Here is a 27,348-nt window from a genome sequence, read left to right as displayed (position 1 = left end):
GGAAATATAAATTATGATTCAAAAAAAGCCGCCAGGTACAGACACGAGTGTATGGAAATTCAACTGATTTTAACAATCTATTGTCTTGCTTCTTTTTCTATTTGACAGTTTTGCACACTATGCCAATATATAAATATATTTATAATATACACGTATGATACCACACTTAAAGTTTGATATAGAGAGAAATATATATTTATTTCTGAGCCTATTAATATGTCTATTATTGCACAGTATAATATACAAATATGGCAAAAAGGGAAATTATAACTAGGGATTGACCGAAAAATAAACTATTTCTAAAGGTAAATGCACAAAATATACATGCCACATGTAGTGGATGCAGTGTGTTTAGACAGGGGAGCTGTGTGTGTTTGTGTAGTGTGTGTGTGTAGTGGATGCAGTGTGTATTAGTGAAGTGTTTATATAATGAATGCAAAGTGTGTTTGTGTAGTGTGTATTGTGAATGCAGTGAGTGTTTATGTAGTGTGTATATAATGAATGCAGAGTGTGTGTTTGTGTAGTGTTTGTATAGTGAATGTAGTGTGTGTGTATTGTGTGTATAGTGAGTGCAGTGTGTGTAGTGTGTGTGTATATACTAAATGCAGAGTGTGTGTGTTTGTGTGTGTATATAATGAATGCAGAGTGTGTGTGTGTTTGTGTAGTATGTGTATAGTGAATGCAGTGTGTTTGTGTAGTGTGGGAATATAATGTATATAAAAAACGCTGATACCAAATTGCAGGGTCCTGGATCGTGCTCAACGCATTGAGGAAGTCGCACAGACGAAACGCGTTGAGCACAATCCAGAACCCTGCAATTTGGTATCAGTGGTTTTTATATGCATGTATGCTGTTTTTATATACTGCCTATGCAGTATGTGTTTTTGCTAAGTGTGTTTGACCTATATAAGTGATTGGTTTTGTGCACTTTCCTTTCATTTATTTTACACTTTAGCACTTGCACTTTTATGATTACCTCAGTACCATGTTTTGTTAAAGCTGCTGTGCCTAAATGTTCTTAGCCTATTGTGGCTTTTGTATACTTGATATATTGCACATATGTTGTGCTGTGATTTTGTATATTTTATTCATCAATACATTTCCCTTTTTTACCTCATCATCAGGATCTATTTTTCAAGATCCCTTTATTTATATCATTACTATTATAGTGACTGTGGCGCCCTATACTTTTCAGTTTTGTGTTTCTTGTCATTGGAGTTGGAGTGACCTCCATATAGAGGCTTGCCTGCACTTAGTTCTCACTGTTTTCACCCACCTTTCTATTTGTCTATATTTGTATATTATACTGTGCAATAACAGACTTATATTAATAGGCCCAGAAATAAATATATATTTCTCTTTATATCAAACTTTGAGTGCGGTATCATACGTGTATATTGTATTTTTCCAAAGTATTCATATGTGGGCTACCTTGATACCAGAACCACTACGGATAAGAGAGGGCCTGTACATGTTGAATTCTCTCTCTCTCTCTCTCTCTCTCTCTCAGGTTTTTTTTATATACAGCATTAGAAGGGACTGTGATCTATAGGAGAGAGTAGAGGCACATGCGGCTGGCAGTGGGGTACATATAGAATTACCTTTGATCTAGTATAAAAAAAGACATGGATTTTAATGTCGTATTGATTAAACAATAAGTTGGGTGTCATATTTAGGCAAAAGAAGCCAATGTCTGGCTTAAGCCTGCTTGAATAATGGGGAGAAGACTGTTGCTGGTAACTCTGAAAAAGAGACGATGCACTTCTCCTTTACAGTCACCTTGATCGGCTGATTGAGTTCTTGGATGTTGCTAGCCTCTGAAATTCTAAGGTCAGGCACATGGGCCACACATGGTAAGGCTAAACGGGATTAGGATAGAATCTTGGCAGATTATTTACTGGAACATGTATAGCTGAGTTTTCAAAATTGTAACAGTAGGTAAGGATGCAGATTGGGAGACAAAAGTATAATCAGATAGGTAACTGCAAAAATGTTTTAAATACAATGTATAAGGGTTGATTTAGCTAATGGCTTTCTTCCACAGAGTAGAAAACGTGTTTGCAGGAGCGGCATGACGCTACAACAAATATATAAACAGCAGAATTTTCCCTGCTTAACCTATTTGCCATAAATTTGTAAATGTGGAAGTCAATTTAAATCAGATCACAGTTTAGCGGATAAACCCCTAAGTATTGTTGATCCAATTTGGGCAATGTGAAGACACAGCTAAAAGATTCCATAAACATTTTTCTATGTCTCTGCAATTTTAGTTGTTTGGTTGATTATAAGTGTATGTATATCAATTATTTCTAATGTATATGATGACAAATGAACCTCAAGAACAACATTCATTTAATCTACAGGGAAATGTTAAGTAGTCATGTCCTTAACAACTGCATATTATTATGGACAAACATTATTGCTTACATATCAGTGTGTATACAGGCCATGACAATGTAAACAAAACAAAAAAATAGAAAACACTAAATTAATCAGCATAAAACCATAACAAACGCTTGACACAAACAAGATTATTTACCATTCAAAACATTCAATGTTGGGATTGCAATTATGAATTTTGCAGTTAACAGCATTCATTGCAAATTACATACACAAGTACCAAAGTATTTTTGACAGCAATAGATACAATAGATCTTATTGATCAGAATGAAGTAGCATGGCAAGCTTCTTTATTATATATATATATACAGTACACAATGCAAACCTAGAGAACACAATTTTAATTTCTATTTTGTTATGTTATTTTTTTAATGATGCTATATATAGCATCATTAAAAAAAAAAAAAAAATAGAAATTAAAATTGTATATATATCATATGTGTATATTGTATTTTTCCAAGGTATTCATATGTGGGCTACCTTGATACCAGAAGTAATACGGATAAGAGAGTGTACTGTTTATCTGTACAATGGTATGTAAGTCGTATTCATGCATAAATACATAATGTACACATTGTCTGAAAATGAAATATATATTATATATATTTCCAGATTTAATCGAACATGTTCTCTTTAATAGATAGTGAAAAAAGTGATAAGTGCTCTCTATCCAATAAAGCAGCTATTCACCAACAAGGAGTTCCTTTTACCTTGTGAACAATAGAACAAAACAAGCAGGTAAATTAGGTGGACAGCGCTAAGAATTATTATAATAAAATCATACATACACAGGTAGCAGCAGATTTCGCAATTGTGTGTCTTACTCTTAAAAAAAGGGAAATAAAAGTACAATGATAGTGCAGTATGTTATGAATAATATGGTTATAAAGATATATTCCAAAGGGGCACTCACGTTTTCCAGAGCTTATAAAGCTCTATTTTAGGAGCCTGGACGGAACAATCCCCGTCTAAGGATTTCTTTTTGCTGGTATCAGATTCCCAAGGTAGTGCGATTCATCATATGAAAAAAATAAGGATGTATACCAATGGTACAGTACGTATGTAAAAGTAGGATAAGTAAATAATATTTGGCCTACTTACATTTGCTAGAGCAATGACCTGCTCTAGTGTATGGAGCTTTAGGTGGAACAATCCCCACCTAGGGATATATGTAGATCAGGAACAGCAGAGTGATGGTGAGAGTATAAGGAGCTCAAGAATGACTGGGTATTAAAACAGAATCTTTATTAATAAACAGAATAAATAAAACTATTTAAAAGTGAACTATATAGTAAAAAGAAGTATAAATAAAACCAGTCCTTTGTAGGCAATCCTTAATCTCCACTTGACATGTTTCGCTTACAGCTTTCTCAAAAGTGAATTTTTTTGAGAAAGCTGTAAGCGAAACATGTCAAGTGGAGATTAAGGATTGCCTACAAAGGACTGGTTTTATTTATACTTCTTTTTACTATATAGTTCACTTTTAAATAGTTTTATTTATTCTGTTTATTAATAAAGATTCTGTTTTAATACCCAGTCATTCTTGAGCTCCTTATACTCTCACCATCACTCTGCTGTTCCTGATCTACATATATCCCTAGGTGGGGATTGTTCCACCTAAAGCTCCATACACTAGAGCAGGTCATTGCTCTAGCAAATGTAAGTAGGCCAAATATTATTTACTTATCCTACTTTTACATACGTACTGTACCATTGGTATACATCCTTATTTTTTTCATATGATGAATCGCACTACCTTGGGAATCTGATACCAGCAAAAAGAAATCCTTAGACGGGGATTGTTCCGTCCAGGCTCCTAAAATAGAGCTTTATAAGCTCTGGAAAACGTGAGTGCCCCTTTGGAATATATCTTTATAACCATATTATTCATAACATACTGCACTATCATTGTACTTTTATTTCCCTTTTTTTAAGAGTAAGACACACAATTGCGAAATCTGCTGCTACCTGTGTATGTATGATTTTATTATAATAATTCTTAGCGCTGTCCACCTAATTTACCTGCATGTTCTCTTTAATGTACAAGGGAAATATAAATTTCAGGGTCACAATACAATATTTATCCTGGTTAACGAGAGAACTATTTAACAAAAATAAATGTTTTGCTGTTTATTTCATAAGAAAAATAGCAACTACATACGTAGATGTTGATGTGACTTTATTATGATGAATTACTGGCTTGTGCAAAATGGATGAGCATATAACTTTACCAACTGCCCCCCCCCCTAAAATATATTTTGTAAATCTCTGTTTTTAGCAATAAGTATATGTAATAATGTATGTTTTCTCAATCCAAGGAACAGCAGAGATTTATTATACAGGGTATCGCTAAAGTATTCAGACCCTAGATCACATCTCGCAAATCACTGATACAGCTTCCAAAACCACTCCAGTGAAAAGCTATTAACAGCCATTACAATTTAAAATTAAAACTTACTTGGGAGAGCCAATGGCTGAACAGAACCTAGAGAACCTATTGAACTGATTCCATAAAACACATTTACATCCTTACAAATGGTGCTCTTACTCCATAAACACTTGTCTATCAAGAAGGTGTGCAAACATAAGAAACATCATTTGGACCTGAAGATACCACAGATATTAAGGTTGTGTTATCAAAGTCACCATAAGGAAGACAGTGTGAGAGGGTGCATGCTACAGGGCTATTTACTTAAGTGACAATTGTGGGGAGTTCATAGTGAATTTCAGATATAAAGCCGAAGTAACCAAACTGGAAGCATTGCTGGCATAGAGAATGTTTCCAGTTCAGCTATTTTTAAATTTAGTTTGAATTCCCCACAATTTTCACTTTAGAAAATAATCATGCATTAGCTGCTTTGTGATTGTTTGAACAATACACCCAATACAGGATCATATTATGCTCTTAACCAGAAGATGATTTCCTGATGTCCTCTACATAAGAACATTCTCCCTAGAAGATATTTGACAAATACGGTCTCCAGACCCTAAGTTACAATATTATGCAATTTCTGTATGCAGTAACCAATTATCTGTATTATTATTCAGCGGCTATCTGATCTCATGACTTCCATTGCCCCTTCTAATCTTTGGATGTTGAAACTTGCAATGGTTGGCACATGTTTTACTACAGTCGCAGACATGGGGATACAGGGAATCTGCCAGCGATGCAGCTTGTTTCACTCATTACCAAATGGGATGGGGGAAAAAAAGCATTTTGGTGTGGTTTGAAGGGAAGCCAGGGTAGCCCAAAATAGTACTTTGCCCATAGACGGAATTTTCTTAATCTATGAATGTAGTGTGGGCACATCTAATGACGCACTTGAAAACACAAACAGCCAAATAGACAAAAAAATCCTTCTTCTGCACTATTTGATTTTGTCCCATATGATAAAGCCAATGCTTGCAAATATAAAAGTGTCCTCTTACCCGGATAGGTGAGTGACTGGCCAGCTCACCGAAATTTAATTGACGAATGAACAAAAACAAAACAAAAATAATGCATCACATGACATATTGAACTGCTGCATGCTTTTTAAAATAAATTCTACATGCTACATGAAACACGTAACTTAAAGATTTAGCACATTAGCAGGGTGCATGTGCTGCAATTGGTCTGTAATTTTAACTACTCGGGATGAATAAAATAATTAATTTTAAAAACCAAGCAGCGATGAAATATATCCTATCAATTTTTTCTATCAATTTTTTCATCAATTTTAATGACGCACTTGTAGTGTTCTTTATGGGAACCAAGAAACAGGACACCAGAGAGTAAGCCAGGAACAGCACAAATGTCGCCTGAATTTAGGGCCATCCTTCCAAAACTAGCACTGTTGGAGGTATGGGTATGTCAGTGCTGCAATTAGAGCCACTGGTGATGCACATGGTTGCAAAGGGTGCATATCAGGCTGACATGCAACACATTACACATAGACTGTAACGGTTCCTTTAAATGGTTCACTTCACTTTCCAATCTATCACTTTAAGAGACTAATTGGAGTTCATGGATCCACCTATTTAAAACTTCAACTTCAATGTCTCAGTGCACAACTAATGTGCCTCTACCCATGTGCAGTTGACACCTATTTACTCTGCTACAGGTATCTTTCTACCAAGTCCCAGTGACTCTTCCAATCCCCCCCAAAGTTAATTCCCAGTTAAAATTATTTGCTTATTACTTATTACCGACCCAAAATTGATTTTGACATATATCTCTCGGACTCTACTTACTTTGCTTATTAATTGTTACCGGACTGGATCTGATCCTTCTCTGGGATATTCCTATTAACAAACCCTCTGGATTTTCCCTATAATATTCAAACCAACCGGATTATCACCTAAACATCGCTCTCAATCCTGGTAATGATTCTTCCAGACCAACCTCTCATACTGAGTAGAAGTGGTGAGTAGTCTGTATTTTTAACTTGTTTGAAAAATATATTATTTAAAATATTACATTGGCAGGTTGCCTAACAAAGTGGGCAAAAAAATCACTGCTGTTCTTATATGCCCTGGACACCTTTCACTTGGCCTTTAAGAAAGCATACAGCACTTTATGGGGACTTTTGTCTGGTGGCGCTAAAAGTGGAAATCCAGAGGCAACAGAACAGAGGCCCACGAAGAAGGCGATCCCATGTCACTTCCGCTATATAATGTTAATACCCATTCTTCTAAACACAACCATAGAACCCTGACATGTTTTAGTATTTATTTTTACAGACTTCTTATATATGTTGATGCCATAGGCCACTTTGCTTTATGATTATCTCCACGTGCAGCAGCTAAAATGTGATGAATGGAGCTACATTTAGAGATTTTTATTTGACTTTGGATGCTTAATACAAATTTTTACTTTTTAGTACCAGCTAGCCTCCAAAAAATTGATGCTCTTTTGCTTCTGCAATTAGCCAGTGTATGTGTGACGGACCACCTGGCACTCTGACTTGGTGCCTCTGCCAATTGATGCTTCCTAGCGGACGCTGAGGACCATAAGCGTCGCACTGGACACCATTACCACCGTAGACCCCACGAACCGCCGCAGCTTGGTCGGGGTCTCGCAGTCCCTTCCCGTCCTGGACTACATGCCTGGATCCAGGGACTCAGTGGGAAGGCCTCTCCTCCAAGAGAGCATAGCTGTGAAGCTCTTACAAGAGCTAGTGGTATAGCAGGTTCCCTACAACCACGAGACCAAGCTACGTGTTGAGGGTTAAGCAGGAACTGAATTTTAATGGTGCCACACTGGCCTTTTATGACAATCCCCAAGCAAGGTGTACGCCCATATGGACCTGGTTGGGGACAGGGACACAAACTTACAAACCACTGATAACACGTTTACAATGTATGACACTCCCACATACAATACAATAGGCCAAGCACTATACTAAACTCTATTTCCCAACACAAAAAACACTCACTTCTAAAAAGTCCCAAAAGTACCCCAAAACACACAATATCCCCATAAATGTTACATCCCCTGATAGCCCTGATCTGGGTGACCAACATACCCTAAAAATCCCCCAGATCAGTTCAGGGATTCAGAAATTTTATGGAAGTCATGTTTTTTGTTTTTTTTTACCAACCGCAGGCATGGTCCCATAGACGAAAATCGTTCCATAGAATCGCGGCTAAGTCCCCCGAAGCATATTCGCGTTTTTTGGTCCATGCGAACAAGATGGCGTGGTCGAATGGCACTTCAAATGGCTTCGAAAGTTTGAATTGTGGCCATACAAGTACAAGAAGGCACAATTGGTATTTTCAAATAGGGTTTAACCCAGGGACCATAGTCACAGGGCAAGAGGCTGGCAATTATGCCCCTCCAAGAACCCGTGAGGAGGTCCAGTTCGTCACAATATGTATCTGCCTAGATAGTGTTGCACCAGGTTCATTTCTCCTTGTAAAATTCAGTTCTCTCTCATTGTATGTAAGTTCACGATTGGATATGAACAGACAAAATAATTATATTGAGCTGCCACTATTGGCAAATAAATGTACCTAGAAATAGGAGCAGTAATCTTGATACTTGTCAGTTCAACCCATACATGAAAACTTTGGAAATGTTGGTTTACATTGCTCATTTCAGCACTTTATCACATCATTTCACCACTTGCTAATATTTCTGAAGTGACCTCGCAGAGACCCATGACTTGTGTTTTTGGAGAATGAAAAAAACAAAAAAGAACAAAAAAAAAACAAACCTAAACAAAACAAATTATGTGTGGGGTAAGCCAGCGAAATTAGGTGGTGGTGCCTCAAGGTTTGTATTACAGAGAGAAAATGGAATGTCATCAAAATCGTTCATATAAAACACACAGTATATAATGTCACTCAACATTTAATTTTCCAAGTTGCAGTACTGAAATGTGGTTTTGTGAACCATTTTTAAAACCTCATTGAATGAGCTTTCAACCTTTTGAATAAGGATATTTACAAGACATGTTGTAAATGTTGTACATGTTGCTATGTTAAAGTAGTCTATGCACCATCGTACATTTTAATAATATTCTAGCCTTTCATATTATGTATTTATTAATTTTTAGAATTCAAGCTAACCTTGCGTGCAATAGAACTCTTGGAGCTACTTGCAAATCTACCAATCTGATTGGCTGCTGACATCATACATTCTCTGCAGCATTAGTTTTGTATCAGTAACAGTCGCTGAGTGTTTTAAAATTGTGATACAATTCCAAAATGGCAGTCTTCACACTGAAAAACTTTCAGATCTCCATATTATAACTCCAGATAAAATAAATATAATTCCAGATGAATCGAGTATAGCTTGATTAGATGAAAATAACATTAGCCTATTTACTTATTTTAATCTGATTTAAGGAAAGATTTGCAGGTGATAGTCCTGCTATAATCAGAATCTGGATGAAAATATATATTTCAATATATTATTTAACACTGACAAAGCTGATAGGTTGAATGTTTTCTGTTAAAAGATTATATTTTTATGAAATACCCATTTTTCAGAGGGGAAAGACAGTGTTGCTTTAAGACAAAAGGCTTAAAGGGACACTATAATCACCCAGACCACTTCAACTCAATGAAGTGGTCTGGGTGCCAGGTCCCTCAGGTTTTAACCCTTCAGATGCAAACATAGCTGTTTCAGAAAAACTACTATGTTTACATTTGGGGTTAAGACAGCCTCTTGTGGCTGTCTTCCGAACAGCCACTAGAGGCGCATCTGAGACGCTGGAGGCATATTATACCTCCATCGAGCAGAGCGTCCATAAGAAAGCATTGAGAAATGCTTTCCTATTGACAGCTTGAATGCGCAGGCGGCACTTACCGCGCATGCGCATTCCGCTCCGCTGATGGCGGGGGAGGAGAGGTCACCAGCGCCGATGGAGCCCGGCGCCGGAATAAGGTAAGCTGTTGGAAGGGTTTTAACCCCTTCAGCGCCACGGGAGGGGGACCCTGAGGGTGGGGGCACCCTCAGGGCACTATAGTGTCAGGAAAACCGTTTTCCTGACACTATAGTGATCCTTTAACAAACTGAAAATGTAATAATTTTTTTCATGGAAGGCTGTGTGTGTCATAACAAGGGGATGTATTGCAAAGGCTGCATAAACAGACAAAAGGGGCAGAGCAGAGAATTGTGCTATGAGACTGCAGGGGCATGATCTATACAGCAAAACTGCTCATTAAGCAAACATTGTTTTTTGTTAAGAGTGCCCTTTTAATATAGTGATTCTGGGGCAAATAGCCTGTCCCTGTAGGCTGAACAGTACTGTATTTTCTAATAGAAGATAGTGTTTACATTACTGTCTAATGCCACCTTTAGTGGCTGTCACTTGGACAGCCACTAGAGATATTTCCTGGATGTGGTCCTGCAAACATTGCTGGAAAAATGTTTCGTGACTCCCACAACGACGAAAGCTTCACTTAGAGATGCTGTAATGATATTGATGTTACAAAGTTTTGGAGTCCAGTAGCCAGATCAGCAATGTTTTCTGCCAGAGGTAGCCACTCGTTACCCAGGTGGTTGAGCCCCTGAGCCTTGAGTGGCCTTCTGGTCTGAAGCAGAGATGGGAGACTGGAACAGAGAGATGATAATCGTAGTGAGGCAAGCCGAGGTCAGTGGGAAGGAGAAGCAGCAAAGTCAAAACGGTCCAAAATCAGCAACAGGTAGGAGAAACAGGAACAAGCTTGATTAGAGAGTACAGGAACCACAATAATCTGGCAAAGGTACAGAGACAGGAAGTGGCTTTTATAGGCCAAGAACCAGACACATGACCAGACACAGCTGAAGAGACTTGTCACTGATACCAATGCTTATAGAGTCAAGGTTACCAGATCTCAGGTACATTTGCAAAAGGCAGGCTGGTGTAGTGGTAAGGAAGAGGTTTAGCAGCATGTAAACCAGGGTTCGAAACCCAGCAGAGTCAGTTCCTCACATTACTCCCACCTCTACAGGCGCAGCCTCTGGATGCCCTATATCCTGGTTTAGCAGGGTACTGTGCATGGAAAGACTGAAGAGGATCAGGAGCATGAATATTGTCCACTGGTTCCCATGATCTATCCTCTTCACCATAGCCTTTCCAAAGAACCAAATACTGAAGCTTGTTGCGGAATATCCTGGAGTCAATAATTTTTTCCACCTCGTATTCATCTTCACCATCCACGAGGACTGGTGGTGGGGCAGGCAGGGCTCGACCAGGGAAAGTATTTTCATGAAAAGGTTTAAGCAGTGCAACGTGAAACACCGGATGTATTTTCATGGAATCTGGAAGTTGCAGACGGAAGGTGACAGCATTGATCTGAGCGATGATCTCAAAAGGTCCCATGAACTTTTGACCCAATTTATGAGAAGGAATCCTAAGCTTAAGATTCTTTGTTGACAGCCAAACCTTGTCACCAACATGATAAACTGGGGCCTCCTTTCAGCAGCTCTTTTGTAACATTCCTGAGCCTCCGAAAGAGTCTTCTTCAACAGTTCTTGGGAATCTCGTAAGGCGGTTAGCCGGTCAGTGACTGCAGGAATGGAAGTAGTAATTGGGAGACTCACTAGAAAGATTGGATGGTAACCATAATTAGCAAAATATGGGCTCAGAGAAGTGGAGCAGTGTTGGGCATTGTTATAGGCAAATTCCGCCGTGGGTAGAAAATCCAGCCAGTCATCCTGCAGGTAACTAATATAGCACCGCAAATATTGTTCTAACGTCTGGTTGGTTCGCTCAGTCTGTCCATTACTTTGTGGATGAAAAGCTGACGACAGATTTACATTAATACCTAGAATAGAACAAAAATGAGATGTAAACTGCACTCCCCTGTCAGAAATTACTTCATCAGGCACTCCATGCAAGCGAAATATTTCCCGAATAACTAGGTCAGCAGTCTGTTTAGCTGAAGGGAGACCACGAGCTGGTATGAAATGACTCATCTTAGTTAACCGGTCCACAACAACAAGAATGGTAGTGTGTTCCTTAGAGGGAGGCAGTTCCACAATAAAGTCCATGGATATAGATCCCCAGGGACGATGAGGAATAGGAAGAGGCTGAAGCATGCCAACAGGGGATGAGCGAGGAGTCTTATGTCTGGCACATACATCACAAGAGGACACATACTTCTTAACATCCTCATAATATTTAGGCCACCAAAAGGATCGGGTAAGTAGTTCTTGTGTCTTTCGGATTCCTGGATGACCTGCTGGTTTTGAGTCATGGTAGAGACGTAAAACGTCCAGTCGCACTGATTCTGGAACAAACAGACGTTGTTGAAAAATCCAAAACCCATTAAGCATGGTCATATGAAGATCACGAGGAGGATCACGAAAAACTGGATCATCAGCGTAGCCCTTTTTAATGCGAGACATTAGATCAGAAGGAAAGGTAACTCCTAAAAATCTACTCTCAGGCAAGATGGTGGCTTTGGTTACTGTAGTATGGAGGGGGTCAGCTATCCTAGACAAGGCATCTGCCTTGCCATTTCTGGAACCAGGGCAGTATGAAATCAAAAAATTAAACCTTGAGAAAAATAGGGACCAGCGCGCTTGTCTGGCTGACAGTCTCTTAGCTGATTGAATACATTCCAGATTTTTGTGATCTGTGAGGACAGTAATTGGATGGGTGGCTCCCTCCAAGAGATGTCTCCATTCGGCAAAGGCAGCTTTTATAGCCAAAAGTTCTTTATTCCCTATGTCATAATTTCTTTCTGCTGGTAACATCTGGCGGGAATAGAAGGCACATGGATGTAACAACATCTTAGGTCCAGTCCTTTGAGACAGTATAGCCCCAACAGCTGAATCAGAAGCATCTACCTCTACAGTAAATGGCAATTCTGGCTGAGGATGTACCAGGATAGGGGCAGATGTAAACAGAGTCTTTAATCTGGAAAATGCAGTGTCAGCCTTATTGGACCACTGAAAAGGAGTCCCTTTACGTGTAAGTTCAGTGATCGGTGTAATAACGGCAGAGAAATTCTTAATGAAACGCCTGTAAAAATTGGCAAACCCCACAAATCTCTGAATATCTTTTTCATTCTTGGGGATGGGCCAGTCCAGCACAGCTTTAATTTTACTTGCGTCCATACTTAAACCTTTAGGAGTTATTACATATCCCAGGAATTGAATTTCTGTTTGTTCAAACTCACATTTTTCCAGTTTAATGTATAGGTGGTGGGTACGAAGGCGCTCAAGAACAATGCAGACCGGTTTTCTGTGATTTTCAAGATTATCAGAAAATATCAGGATATCATCCAAATATGCCACAACAAACTGATCCAGGAGATCCCGTAGTACATCATTGATTAGATGCTGAAAAGTTGCAGGGGCATTACAAAGCCCAAATGGCATTACTAGATATTCGTAATGTCCGTACCTGGTTCTGAAAGCTGTTTTCCATTCATCATTTGGTCTTATGCGAACCAGATTATATGCCCCCCGTAGATCAAGCTTCGTAAATATTTTAGCTGAACGAAGTCTCTCCAGAAGTTCAGGAATGAGAGGCAAGGAATAGCGGTTTTTAACAGTGATTTTATTAATGTCCCTGTAATCGACACATGGCCGTAGACTGCCATCTTTCTTTTCTACAAAGAATATAGGAGCTCCTGCTGGAGAAGTAGATGGTCGAATAAAGCCTTTGGCAAGATTTTCTTGTATGTATTCACGAAGTGCTTTCAATTCAGGCTCAGAAAGGGAGTATATACGGCCAAATGGGATAGCAGCTCCAGGTAGCAGCTCTATGGGGCAATCATAAGGCCTGTGAGGTGGAAGCTGATCAGCATTCTTCTTATCACAGACATCTGCAAAATCCCGATATTGTAGAGGAAGCTTAGTTAAGTTTGTATCAACCATTTCATTAATTGTTGTGGCAACAGGTGTTGCCTTAGAGGGTTGACAATTCATTAAGCAGTGTTCTGAAGGAAAGGACAAAGTTCTAGTCTTCCAATCAATCTGTGGGTTATGCAGAGCAAGCCAGGGTATACCCAAAATCACTGGAAACTGTGTTGAGGAAATTAGGTGGAAAGATATAGACTCATGGTGATTCACTTCCAGAATCAATTTTAAGGGCACAGTCTCATGTGTAACCGGGCCTGACGTAAGTGGAGAACCGTCTACTGTTTCCATTAACACAGGTGAAGATTTAGGGATAGACTGAATTTTATTTCCTGCTGCAAATTTGATATCCATAAAGTTTCCGCCTGCTCCAGAATCTATCATAGCTGTAGTTGAAATTTTATTATCACCATATTGCAAAGTGATAGGCACCACCAAATGAGGATGTTGAGTCATCATACCCTCTTCACCCTGAGCCAGAGAAAACAAGGGTTGTGTGACAGAATCCAGTTGGTCTGAAATCTGGGATTGGTGTTGAATCTGTGCACCCTCAGCTGTCATAGCTATTGTTCTTTTAGACTTGCTAGGGCAATTGATGGCATGATGCCCTGCACTACCACAATACAGGCATAAATTGTGAGTGCGTCGCCACTGTTTTTCTTCATTGGATAATGACCCTCTTATTAGATCTACCTGCATAGCCTCAGGTTCAGATTCTGTAGGTGTTTGTGGGGTCGGAGTAGAAATTCTTGAATAGAAAGTAGGAGTAGCACTTGGTTTAAAAGAGCCCTGTCTTTCCCATCTCCTTTCTGAAAGTCTCCGATCAATACGGATAGCCAACCGCACAAATGCATCAAACTCAACAGGAAGATCAACACGAGCTAGCTCATCTTTTATAGCTTCTGAGAGACCCCTTCCAAGTAGTATCAGCAACCCACTGTCTGAATTCAGCAGCATATTCAGCCACAGAGCGCCTCCCTTGATGTAAATGAAGGAGAGTGGCTTCTGCTGTAGCACAGCGATTGGGGTCATCAAAAACTAGGCACATGGCCTCAAGAAAGTCTTTTAAATTTCCCAAGACTGGGCTGTCCTGTTCCAGAAAAGGGGAGCCCCAAGCCAGGGCTTCATCTTTGAATAGGGAGAAAATAAATCCCACCTTCTCTCTTTCAGATGGAAAATGGTTAGGTAACATCATGAAATGCAAACGGCATTGATTTAGGAAACCCCTAAATTTTTTGCGGTCTCCTCCAAATTTTTGTGGTAGAGGCAAGCGGGCATCTTGTGCAGGTGTAACAGTAGTAGCAGCAGCAGCCGCAACATCATGTGCCCTGTAGCTGGTAAGCTCACTATGCATTGATCGAACTTCATTTTGCAGTTCAGCTACCTGATCTTGCAGCACTTGAATGGTCTGTGCCTGGGTCTGCATAGTTCTTGCATTAAAAGCAACCTGCTGGGCCAATGCAGAATCTGATCCGACGGTCTCCATGAATGGGCCAGATTATTCTGTAATGATATTGATGTTACAAAGTTTTGGAGTCCAGTAGCCAGATCAGCAATGTTTTCTGCCAGAGGTAGCCACTCGTTACCCAGGTGGTTGAGCCCCCGAGCCTTGAGTGGCCTTCTGGTCTTAAGCAGAGATGGGAGACTGGAACAGAGAGATGATAATCGTAGTGAGGCAAGCCGAGGTCAGTGGGAAGGAGAAGCAGCAAAGTCAAAACGGTCCAAAATCAGCAACAGGTAGGAGAAACAGGAACAAGCTTGATTAGAGAGTACAGGAACCACAATAATCTGGCAAAGGTACAGAGACAGGAAGTGGCTTTTATAGGCCAAGAACCAGACACATGACCAGACACAGCTGAAGAGACTTGTCACTGATACCAATGCTTATAGAGTCAAGGTTACCAGATCTCAGGTACATTTGCAAAAGGCAAGCTGGTGTAGTGGTAAGGAAGAGGTTTAGCAGCATGTAAACCAGGGTTCGAAACCCAGCAGAGTCAGTTCCTCACAGATGCATTGTGTCATGAGGCACAGTGACTGTTGGAGCAGCATGGCGATTGCCACACACTAACCCCCAATACTTCCCTATGGGGATGCACTGGAATGGATGAAATAATCGGTATTGATGACCTTAGCCAAAGGAGGAGAGGCAAAAAGGCACTTCATAAAAACACAACAAACCATAAAAGTGTGTTTTTATTGCGTGAGAATAATGTGAAAGTTTACAGAGTACACTAAGGCAGTATAATTTATTTTGGCTGCAATATATGAGCACTGTCTTCTGTTTGACTTTTTCAGATAATTGATTACACTGTAACTATATATTTTTTACTATGTATTTTTTTGAGACTTTTAGTAGATGTACCTCTAAATTTTTTTTTTTTTATTACTTCAGGGAAGTGGGACTGAATCTAACTAACTATATAAAGGAACAATCTATTGCTAGAGTGTTATACTACCTGTAGAAATCCAAGATCAATCCACAAATACATGCTCGATCCTGGAAGTGTCATGGCTCCCTTTCCTCTACGTGTGTGTTTGTATCGATCTTTGTGGACTTAAAAATGGAGGAAACTCCAGCCACCGGTCCAGGGCTCTCACATCCCATTTACTGCACCCCTAAGTCCCTTTTATTCACATAGACAATTGAGACAATCTTCTGCGAGTTTAGCACTTCCACCACTAACTTCATTATATAAACACAAGAATAACTTCTTGCACTTCCTTGACGACGACTCTCCTCTCCCCCTACCCCGTCCCTACATCCTACTGATCTATTGTCTCCCTTCTCTTTCTTATCATAAGAATGATAGGCTGAGGTATACCTGTTACATAGATCTCCTAATTGTACAGGACAAAAAACAGTAAACTGACCAAGTTGATGTAGGACACACAACGCCCAGATATAAGTTGATACTACCCTCTATATTTCCTTACCTGTAAGAGTTTCTGGTTATTTTAAAGGACCACTATAGGCACCCAGACCACTTCAGCTCAATGAAGTGGTCTGGGTGCCAAGTCCCTCTAATTTTACACCTGCAGCTGAAAACATGGCAGTTTCAGAGAAACTGCTATGTTTACACTGAGGGTTAATCCAGCCTCTAGAGGTTGTCTCACTGACAGCCACTAGAGGCCGCTTCCGCAATTCTCACTATGAAAATCACAGTGAGAAGACGCTGACGTTTTAACCCCCTCAGCCCAGCGGGAGGGGGGCCATGAGGACTACATAGTGCCAGGAAAACAAGTTTGTTTTCCTGACACTATAGTGGTCCTTAACAAAAAAAAACTTTCAGGGAACAAAGTATGCCTCGGAAGAAAATGACAACTGGCGGGTGACATACAATAGCTTCTTATCACTATTTATTGTGCTAATAAAATGTTACTTTGTGTTCTCCATTGCCGCTGATATGCTATAAACCAACTGGTAATCCACAAATTAATTAAAATTAAAAACTGGAGGAAAAAACAAATCCATATTTTTTTTAGTTTTTTTTTTTAAATACCTGTTCCAAATCTGCTTGTACGTGTACATATTTGCGTACAGACAGATGGATAGATATTGCACATTAATTGGTTGCACATAACACTCTCATGCTCCAATGATTGCAAAGAGTTAACAGTCATATTTAATATGATTAAAATGCTTAATTTTCTAATCTCATTAGCTATGCCCTGTTTGTCCATATAGTGTTTGCTATTATTGGCAACTATGTAATTGAACTATTAATTAGCCTACACTGCATATTTCCATTAGAATGTTGCACATTTTTCAAATGTCATGGAAAAACATACATTTTATGACATCGATGTAGGTCAGAGTTGCAGACCAGCCTTTGGCTTATGCAGAAATTCTAACAAACATAATCAATTTATATTATTGTCATTTCCAAGTAAAATAGAATAAAGCATCCTCGTCTTATATTATATTCATATAATACAAGTATTTACGTCATTCTTGCGCTATGTTGTTAAATATGCTTTGAAAAATGACAATGTACAGATAGGATAACAGTTGAATTGGTTTAAATTACCAATGACTTCAGAGTCAAAGTAACTAAATTTGCTAAATTTGGATAAAGATGAAAAAGGAAGAGGACAGAGCCACAATCCCATGTGACCTGGGGCTACATGGCGTCTATGATCATTTAAGAGCGAGGCAGAGATTGCAGGCGTCTGCAACGAGGACCAAGCCACAGATCAATCGTAACTGTTTTGTTTAGTGCTAAAAACTCAAACTGCAGTGATTAGAAAACACATTAGTGTTCATCAATTAGCAGCCAAACGTTTGTTTTAATAATTCATAGGAAACGACTTGCACAAAGTCTGTTAGTGTGTTGTCAGGAAAGCCTCAGAAGGGCCAACAGAATTCGGCGCCACTTTGTATTGACGGCAACATAAAGTCAGGAAGCCTGGTTAACCCCTTCCCATCACATCTGTATGTCCAGATACAAAGAATTTTATTCGGAAATTATCGAGCTCATTATCCATTAGCTACAGTATATTTTTAGAGTTAGAGAGAGTATAGCTATAAAATAATACATTTGTCTTTTGATGTGAAACACTTGTAATTCTCAGCCAGTTCTCTGTGGATAAAAATAGTGTATATTTGCAATCAAAATATAAATCGGGAAAAAAGGAAACAAATAATAAATTGATCATGATAATGAACACATTTATGAAAACACATATTGCTTTAAAAATATATGCAGATTGCCTTAATGCTTTCTAAAACTTAGTATTTACTAGAATGACTCAGACATGCACGGTCCACAAATTAATAGGATGATATTCTATCAGAATGAGAATAAATATGTACAGTACCAGTCAAAAGGCATGAAGTCTAGATAACATTTATGTTTATCTATGCTTTTAACTGTATAAATGTGTCTAAAACCACAAATTGCATTATAATTTAGTTCTTTCCTTTAGAATGAAAAAAAACCCTGAAATTATTTTTCAGATCTCTCCCCAAGTTCACACATAAAATTCGATTCAGTGTTTGATAAATTTCTAATTCTACACTTTGCAAAAAAAATATTTTTTTCAAAAAAAATTGGCACATTTTGTGCTTAGTTAATAACCCACATCATCATGCTTGTTTAAAACATACAATATTTTCTATAATATATAGAAATATGAGTATTCACAACTAGAAAGCAATCCTGTCGGATCCTATTTGGCCCTTCGGAATTCCATTGAGCCAAGGTTTGTGATGACAGCTCTTGAAATGTATGTAATCATTTCTGATGGTAGATTTAAAAATAACATTTGGAGGCAGTATTACTACATTCACCATACAATGTTATATGTGTACTAGTAAAATTATATGCAAAGTGTAAGCTATATTTAAGATAATATAAAAACTCCTCACTGACTGCCTCTATAAATTAGAATATCATCGATATCTCTTTGCCATAGTACTAGGCTTGCCTCCCACACAGGATGATATCAATCATAATGGTCCTCGATGTCACAAACATAGATGTTAAAATTGCTGGGGGCAAACCTGGTGCCAATACTGCAAAAAGATTGGTCATCAAAAAAACAAAAGAATATACAGTACTTCAAAATAAATTTGAGTTCTAAATAAAAATGCTCAATTTCTCTGGGACTTCATGGTATCTCACCATAATCCTTTATGTGTCCGGGGAAGAACACAATGTGTCCGGGGAAGAACACATTTGTAAATTCTTGTAACATATGCTTTGTTTCCTTAGTGTATAACACTATATTTTCTGTATATTTTTGGAGATGAAAATCAACAAAAGTAAATATGCGGATATTGAATTGACTCAAATGATAATGGCTATCCCTGTGGATCTCCTCATGTTTTTTGTTAATTTTAAGGGGGAAATTCAAATGGGCAAATTCTGGTTTTCATTATATAAATATTAAAATATATTTATATTAATTAGTTTATTATTAACGGTCTCTTTGAATCTTACCTTCAATAGCTTATTAAACCTATTAGTGAAGTAATTTGGCATTAATTTATAAGTCTCCTCATGTTATCAAGATATTATAGGTTTCCTGAATATAATACTCAGTAGACATATAGATGATCAGGGCCATATAAAAAATGTGCCGTATAAACTGTCACACCTTGAAATGTCATGGAAATGCTTGTAGATGCGGTCGTGGCTCTGCACGCTTGTTGTCAAACTATGCACAAGAAAAATAAAGAATAAAAAAAAAAAAAAATTGATCAGGGCGGTGCAAGGATTTCTGCCGCCCTAGGCAAAGATCCATTTTGCCATCCCCTCGTGTCACTCACTCACTTACAGACACACACACTCACTGATACAATGACAGACACACACACACACACAGGCACTTACTGACAGACATACACTTACTGATAGACACACAAACACTTACAGACATACACACACACACTCACTGACAGACAGACAGACACACACACAGGGCTGCCATCAGAAATTTTGGGGCCCCTGACAAAGCACAAGGTCTGGGCCCCCACCCCCCTCCACCCCTGGGCCCGCCCACGCCCTACCTAGTCCGCTGACAATGATGCAGGAATGAATATGGTGTGTATAGTGGAAGTGAATTAGAATGTGTGTAATGGATGTAGTGTGTGTGTATTAGATACTGTTTGTGCAGTGAATGCAGAGTGTGTGTTTGTGTAGCGGATGCGGTGTGTATAGTGAACGCAGAGTGTGTTTGAGTAGTGGATTTAGTGTGTGTACAGTGATGTAGTGTGTGTTTGTGTGTACTAGATGCAATGTGTTTAGTGGATGTAGTGTGTGTATTAGACGCAGTGTCTCTGTATAGTGAATGCAGAGTGTTTCAATGTGTGGTGGATGTAGTGTGTGTACTGTGAATACAGGATGTTTGTGTAGTGGATGCTGTGTGTATAGTGAATGCAGAACGTGTGTCAGTGTAGTGAATGCAGAGTGTGTGTCAGTATAGTAAATGCAGAGTGTGTGCATAGTGTAATGAATGCAGAGTGTGTGCATAGTGTAATGAATGCAGAGTGTGTGCATAGTGTAATGAATGCAGAGTGTGTGCATAGTGTAATGAATGCAGAGTGTGTGCATAGTGTAATGAATGCAGAGTGTGTGCATAGTGTAATGAATGCAGAGTGTGTGCATAGTGTAATGAATGCAGAGTGTGTGCATAGTGTAATGAATGCAGAGTGTGTGCATAGTGTAATGAATGCAGAGTGTGTGCATAGTGTAATGAATGCAGAGTGTGTGTTAGTGTAATGAATGCAGAGTGTGTATTAGTGTGTAGTGAATGCAAAGTGTGTGTTAGTGTGCAGTGAATGCCGAGTGTGTGTCAGTGTAATGAATGCAGTGTGTGTGTCAGTATAGTAAATGCAGAGTGTGTGTCAGTATAGTAAATGCAGAGTGTGTGTCAGTATAGCAAATGCAGTGTGTGTCAGTATAGTGAATGCAGAGTGTGTGTCAGTATAGTGAATGCAGAGTGTGTGTCAGTATAGTGAGTGCAGAGTGTGTGTTAGTGTAGTGAATGCAGAGTGGGTTAGTGTAATGAATGCAGAGTGTGTGTTAGTGTAATGAATGCAGAGTGTGTGTTAGTGTGTAATGAATGCAGAGTGTGTGTTAGTGTGTAATGAATGCAGAGTGTGTGTGTTAGTGTGTAATGAATGCAGAGTGTGTGTTAGTGCAGTGAATGCAGAGTGTGTGTTAGTGCAGTGAATGCAGAGTGTGTGTTAGTGCAGTGAATGCAGAGTGTGTGTTAGTGCAGTGAATGCATAGTGTGTGTCAGTATAATAAATGCAGAGTGTGCGCATAGTTTAGTGAATGCAGAGTGTGAATGCACATATATTTTTTTAGCGAACAAAAAAACAAGGTGCAAGAGTGTACTGAGAACGGACAGCAGCTGAAATAGCCTGCCCTTCGGTGGGTCCTCGCTCAGATCTCAAGCTGGTTTTTAGCTCATCTTGTGCCATTACAGAGAGAACATATCTGAAGCATATCAGACTGGTCCCACCCATACGGGCAGTCCAGATCCGAAATGCCAGCAAGTTCCCTCTGCATGAGAGACACAGCAACCCAGACGGTGCCTAGAGGGATATTGGTTATACCTCACTGATGATGCCTAACAAGGTTGAAACGATCGTCTGGGGTTGCTGTATCTCTCAAGCAGAGAGAGACAGCCTATATTTTGGATCTGTTCTGCCCTTTTGGGCATTCTCTCTGTAATGGCACAAGATGAGCTAAAACCAGCTTGAGAACTGAGCGGGGACCCACCCAAGGGCAGACTTATTGACATAGGCGTGCGCCCTAATCCCCGCGGCACACGCTATGTGCCTCCCTCCGTGGGCCGGTGAGGGAGATCAATGATCTCCCTCACAAACTGCATTCACTACACAACCATACACATCGTCCACCACACAAGATCTCCCTCACCGGCCCACAGCAGCATGGAGGGAGGTAGGAGAGGACCCAGGGAGCTCTAGCCAGCAGCTCCGCCCGGTTCCCCGCAGGCTAGAGTTCACTCTCCACTGGACCACCAGGGATGGAAGCAGCACGGTCCCCCCTCCCTACATAAGGTAACAAGGGAGGTGGGATATTAAGTAATCTGCCCCCACCTCCACTGGACCACCGGCGATGGAAGCAGCACGGTCCCCCTCCCTACAAAAGGTAAGAAGGGAGGGAGGATATTTACTAAACGCTCCCCCCACCTCCACCCCACACAAACAGCACACAGACATACATCACCCTTACACATACACACACTAACAGCACCCTTACACATACACACACACCACCCTCACAAACAAACACACACAGTGCCTACACACACACACAACGCCCACACACACACACAGTAGTGTGTGTGTGTGTATATTTATATATATATATAAACAAAATATGCGGCAAGTGTGTTTGTGCTTTAGGGTGCACACTCTTATGCAATGGGCTGCGCACGCCTATGCTTATTGAGCTGTTGTCCGTTCTCAGCACTCTTTTGCAACTTGTTTTTTGCTATATTTTTTTTTTTTTTACTCAAACATGTATATTTTTAAATTGAAAATAGTGGGGCAAGATTGGATACAATCTTCTTTCTGATATGTGCTAAATTTTATTTACACACACACACACACTTGTTTCTAGTTTCAGATTTTCAGGGATTTCAGTCTCCCTTCACCAAAGAATTAGGCTCTTTCCTTTTTATATCGGGACTCTCTCTAAAAGGAAATTATTTCCTCTAAATATCCATACAGACTTGTGATTTTCACACTTCTGAGGCGAAAGAAGGTCACACCCAGCCTATCCTGTCACCACAAATTCAGAATGGTACAGCTATCAACAGAAAGGGATCACATGGTCAGCGGGTGTATATGATTTGTAAGAGATTGTGTGCAATGAGAAGAAGAAATGGAAGGAACACAAATCATGAGGAGGAGAAAACCACCAATAGACAATACATAATGCATTTTTTTTTTTACTTTGCTACTTAATGATCTTTTTTGTTTTTAAATGTATTTGTATTCAAGTTCATACACCAGGAAGCCCTGAAGAAGTCCTAGAGACTAATATGCTGTGATCTTATTCCATCAATTTCCATGCAATACATAGATATATTTTAGATATTTATTTTATCACAGTTATTTATAGTTACATGAGAAATAATAATTATTGACCCTGCCCACTGAGCACTGATCCAAATTGCCTGGAGTTTATGTTCAACGTCTATATTACATCTTGGTTTGTGAATGCAACATATTGCTAATTTCCAGGGCCGCCATCAGGGGGTGACAACCATGATGGTTGTCACGGGTCCGGCGATCCTGGGGGGCCCGGACTACACAGGTAATCCTCTGCATGCCCGGGCCCCCAGCCCTTCAATCTGCATATATATAATAAGTACCGCTATGTATATATGCCTCTGCGGGCCCAGGATATACTTACCTTCCCCTCCAGCACTCTCGCGAGCCACAGCAGTAAAGCGTTGCTGCGGGTTGTCATGACAACGCTCCGCGGCACGCAATGCATGCTGGGCTTGCGTCAGAAATAGAGCACTGGCTGGCAGGAGGGAGAACATGGAGGGAGTCTGCTGGGCTCTTCCTTGCTGGCCCAACAAGCGGAGCCACCGGACCACCAGGAAATCCAGTGTCCTCCCCTCCCCCTTTTTTTTTAAATTATAAAAATTCTACATTAAAAAAAATACCTCCCAGCAGCATTTGTCACACATCCACCACACACATACATCATCAAACAGACAAACTGCATCTACTACACAACCACACAAACTGCATCCATTACACAACCACACACATCATCCACTACACAAACTGCATCCACTACACAACCACCCACACTGCATCCACTACATAAACACACACATCATCCACTACATAAACACACAAACTGCATCCACTACACAACCACACACACATCCACTACATAAACACACAAACTGCATCCACTACACAACCTCACACACCATCCACTACATAAACACACAACCTCACACACCATCCACTACATAAACACACAAACTGCATCCACTACACAACCTCACACATTATCCACTACATAAACACACAAACTGCATCCACTACACAACCACACACATCATCCACTACACAAATACACACACTGCATCCACTACACAACCACACACATCATCCACTACACAAATACACACACTGCATCCACTACACAACCACACACATCATCCAATACACAAATACACACACTGCATCCACTACACAACCACACACATCATCCACTACACAACCACACACATCATCCACTACACAACCACACACATCATCCACTACACAACCACACAAACTGCATCCACTACACAGCCATACACATCATCCACCACACAACCACACACATCATCCACTACACAATTTATTTATTTATTTATTAAAAATTCTTAAGAAAACGCAGTCTTATTACCCATAGGGTCTCGATGCGCATACCAGCAATAAAAACAGACAAAACAATATCCAGCAAACAACAGCATTATAATCACATGCATTTGAACCAAGTTAAAAATTTCATGTCATCCCATACGCCTGAGCAAATACACACACTGCATCCACTACACAACCACACACATCATCCACTACACAAATACACACACTGCATCAACTACACAACCACAAACATCATCCACTACACAACCACAAACATCATCCACTACATAAACACACAAACTGCATCCACTACACAACCATACACATCATCCACCACACAACCACACAAATTATCCACTACACAAATACACACACTGCATCCACTACACAACCACACACATCATTCACTACATAACCACACACATCATTCACTACATAAACACACAAACTGCATTCACTACACAACCATAGACATCGTCCACCACACAACCACACAAACTGCATCCACTACACAACCACACAAACTGCATCCACTACACAACCACACAAACTGCATCCACTACACAACCACACAAACTGCATCCACTACACAACCACATACATCATCCACCACATAACCACATACATCATCCACCACATAAATACACAAACATCATCCGCCACATAAACACACAAACTGCATCCACTACACAACCATACACACCATCCACTACACAAACACACACTGCATTCACTATACACACACTACTTCCACTACACAAACACACACTGCATTCACTATACACACACTACTTCCACTACACAAACACACACTGCATTCACTATACACACACTACTTCCACTACACAAACACACACTGCATTCACTATACACACACTGCATTCACTATACACACACTACTTCCACTACACAAACACACACTGCATTCACTATACACACACTACTTCCACTACACAAACAAACACTCTGCATTACCTATACACACACACTCTGTCCACTACACTAACACACACTCTGCATTCACTATTCACATACTACATCCAGTACACAAACACAACATTCACTATACACACAATACATCCACTATACACACACACACTGTCCACTACACAAACATACAATCTGAAACCACTATAAACAGTGTATCTACTTTACTCACGCACTTTGTATCCACTCCACACATTCTATAGCCACTATACACACACACAAACAAATTCAGTACACACACACTTCATCCTTGTGGGTGGACTTAAGATGGGCCCTGTGGGTGGACTTGGGGGCGGGTCATGTGGGCGGACTTGGCGCAGGTCATGTGGACGGACATGACAATTTGTGGAACATCAAACTAACACATGAGATTAGTCCTTCCCGTATCAACTTTATAGATCTTGAGAAATATGTAGAGAATCACTTAATTAAAAGTCTAACTTTTTTTAAATCCGTTGATGTGAACAGTTTTATTGATTTTAATAGATGTCATTTTAAACCCTGGCTATTAAATATACCGAAAGGACAATTTTTAAGGCTTAAGAGAAACTGCACAAAATGAAATCATTCTCTGATTTAATTCAGTCAATGTTATAATTTGCTGTCAAAATGGCATATTTTCTTGCAGAGATTCAAAAAAAGGGTATGATAAAAGGGTATGATAAAAAATTCTTGGAAAAAGCATATGAACAGGTAGAGAAAATAGGATAGAACTGTTAAAATACGAAACTTATAAATTAAATTAAAAAAAGAACAGGACAATATCCCTTTAATTTTAATTCAAATACTCAAAATTTACGTAAACTTATTAATAAAAACTGGCACATTTTAAATACAGACGAGGAAATCCGACCTTATCTAGGAGAAAGACCTAGATTTGTTTTTAGGGGAGCAAGAAATTTTAAGCAAATTTTAACCAATAGTTTTTTAGATAAAGAAAAGAAAGAATGTAGAAAAAATTTTAAATGAGCAAAAGGGTTTTTATTGTGGAAATTGCAGGTTTTAAAATAAGAACGAATAAACATAAAAATAATAAGAATTTTTAATTTTACTTCCTTTAATACTAAGAAAGAATATGAGATCAAGCATTTTATTATGTGTTGACCTGCCCCTGTGGGCTACAGTATTTCGGAAACACATTGCGTCCTTTAAAAATACGAATCGGGGAACATCTATATAACATCCAAAGAAAATTCCCAATCCATTATGTGTCAAAACATTTCACAGAACACTATAATGGAGATCCTAATGATTTAGAATTTATTGGAATTGAACATATTAAGATCCATTGGAGGGGAGGAAATAAGGAATAAAACTGAGATGAGATGGATCTTTAATTTAGATACACTTATACCAAAAGGTCATAATGCAGACTTTGAGATCAATTCCTACATATAATCTGTTATAAAATTTATCTTTTTTATTCCCTTGATTTTCTATTATTAGATCATGTATATTACCGAATATACTCGAGTATAAGTCGACCCGAATATAAGTCGAGACCCCTAATTTTACCCCAAAAAACTGGGAAAACTTATTGACTCGAGTATAAGACTAGGGTGGGAAATACAGCAGCTACTGGTAAATTTCTAAATAAAATGATATCCCCAAAAAATTATATTAATTGAATATTTATTTACAGTGTGTGTATATAATGAATGCAGTGTGTGTGTATGAATACAGTGTATGTGTGTATGAATGCAGTGTGTGTGTGTGTATGAATGCAGTGTGTGTGTGTGATGCAGAGTGTGTGTGATGCAGAGCCTTGGTTGGGGGTGGGCATATTTATAATTTTCTTTTAATTATTATTATTTTAATATAC

At 39.3% G+C, this 27,348-nt stretch overlaps 1 protein-coding gene across 4 annotated transcripts in view; it reads right to left on the bottom strand.

The window, feature by feature from the left end:
- Positions 1–27,348, bottom strand: part of BCAS3 (BCAS3 microtubule associated cell migration factor) — a 1,245,307-nt gene that overhangs the window by 910,882 nt on the left and 307,077 nt on the right. The window lies entirely within an intron of this gene.

This window comes from Pelobates fuscus, chromosome 1, assembly GCF_036172605.1.
Source record: "Pelobates fuscus isolate aPelFus1 chromosome 1, aPelFus1.pri, whole genome shotgun sequence".
NCBI lineage: Eukaryota > Metazoa > Chordata > Amphibia > Anura > Pelobatidae > Pelobates > Pelobates fuscus.
Note: the sequence above shows the minus strand (reverse complement) of the source record. Positions and strands in the feature narration are given on the sequence as shown.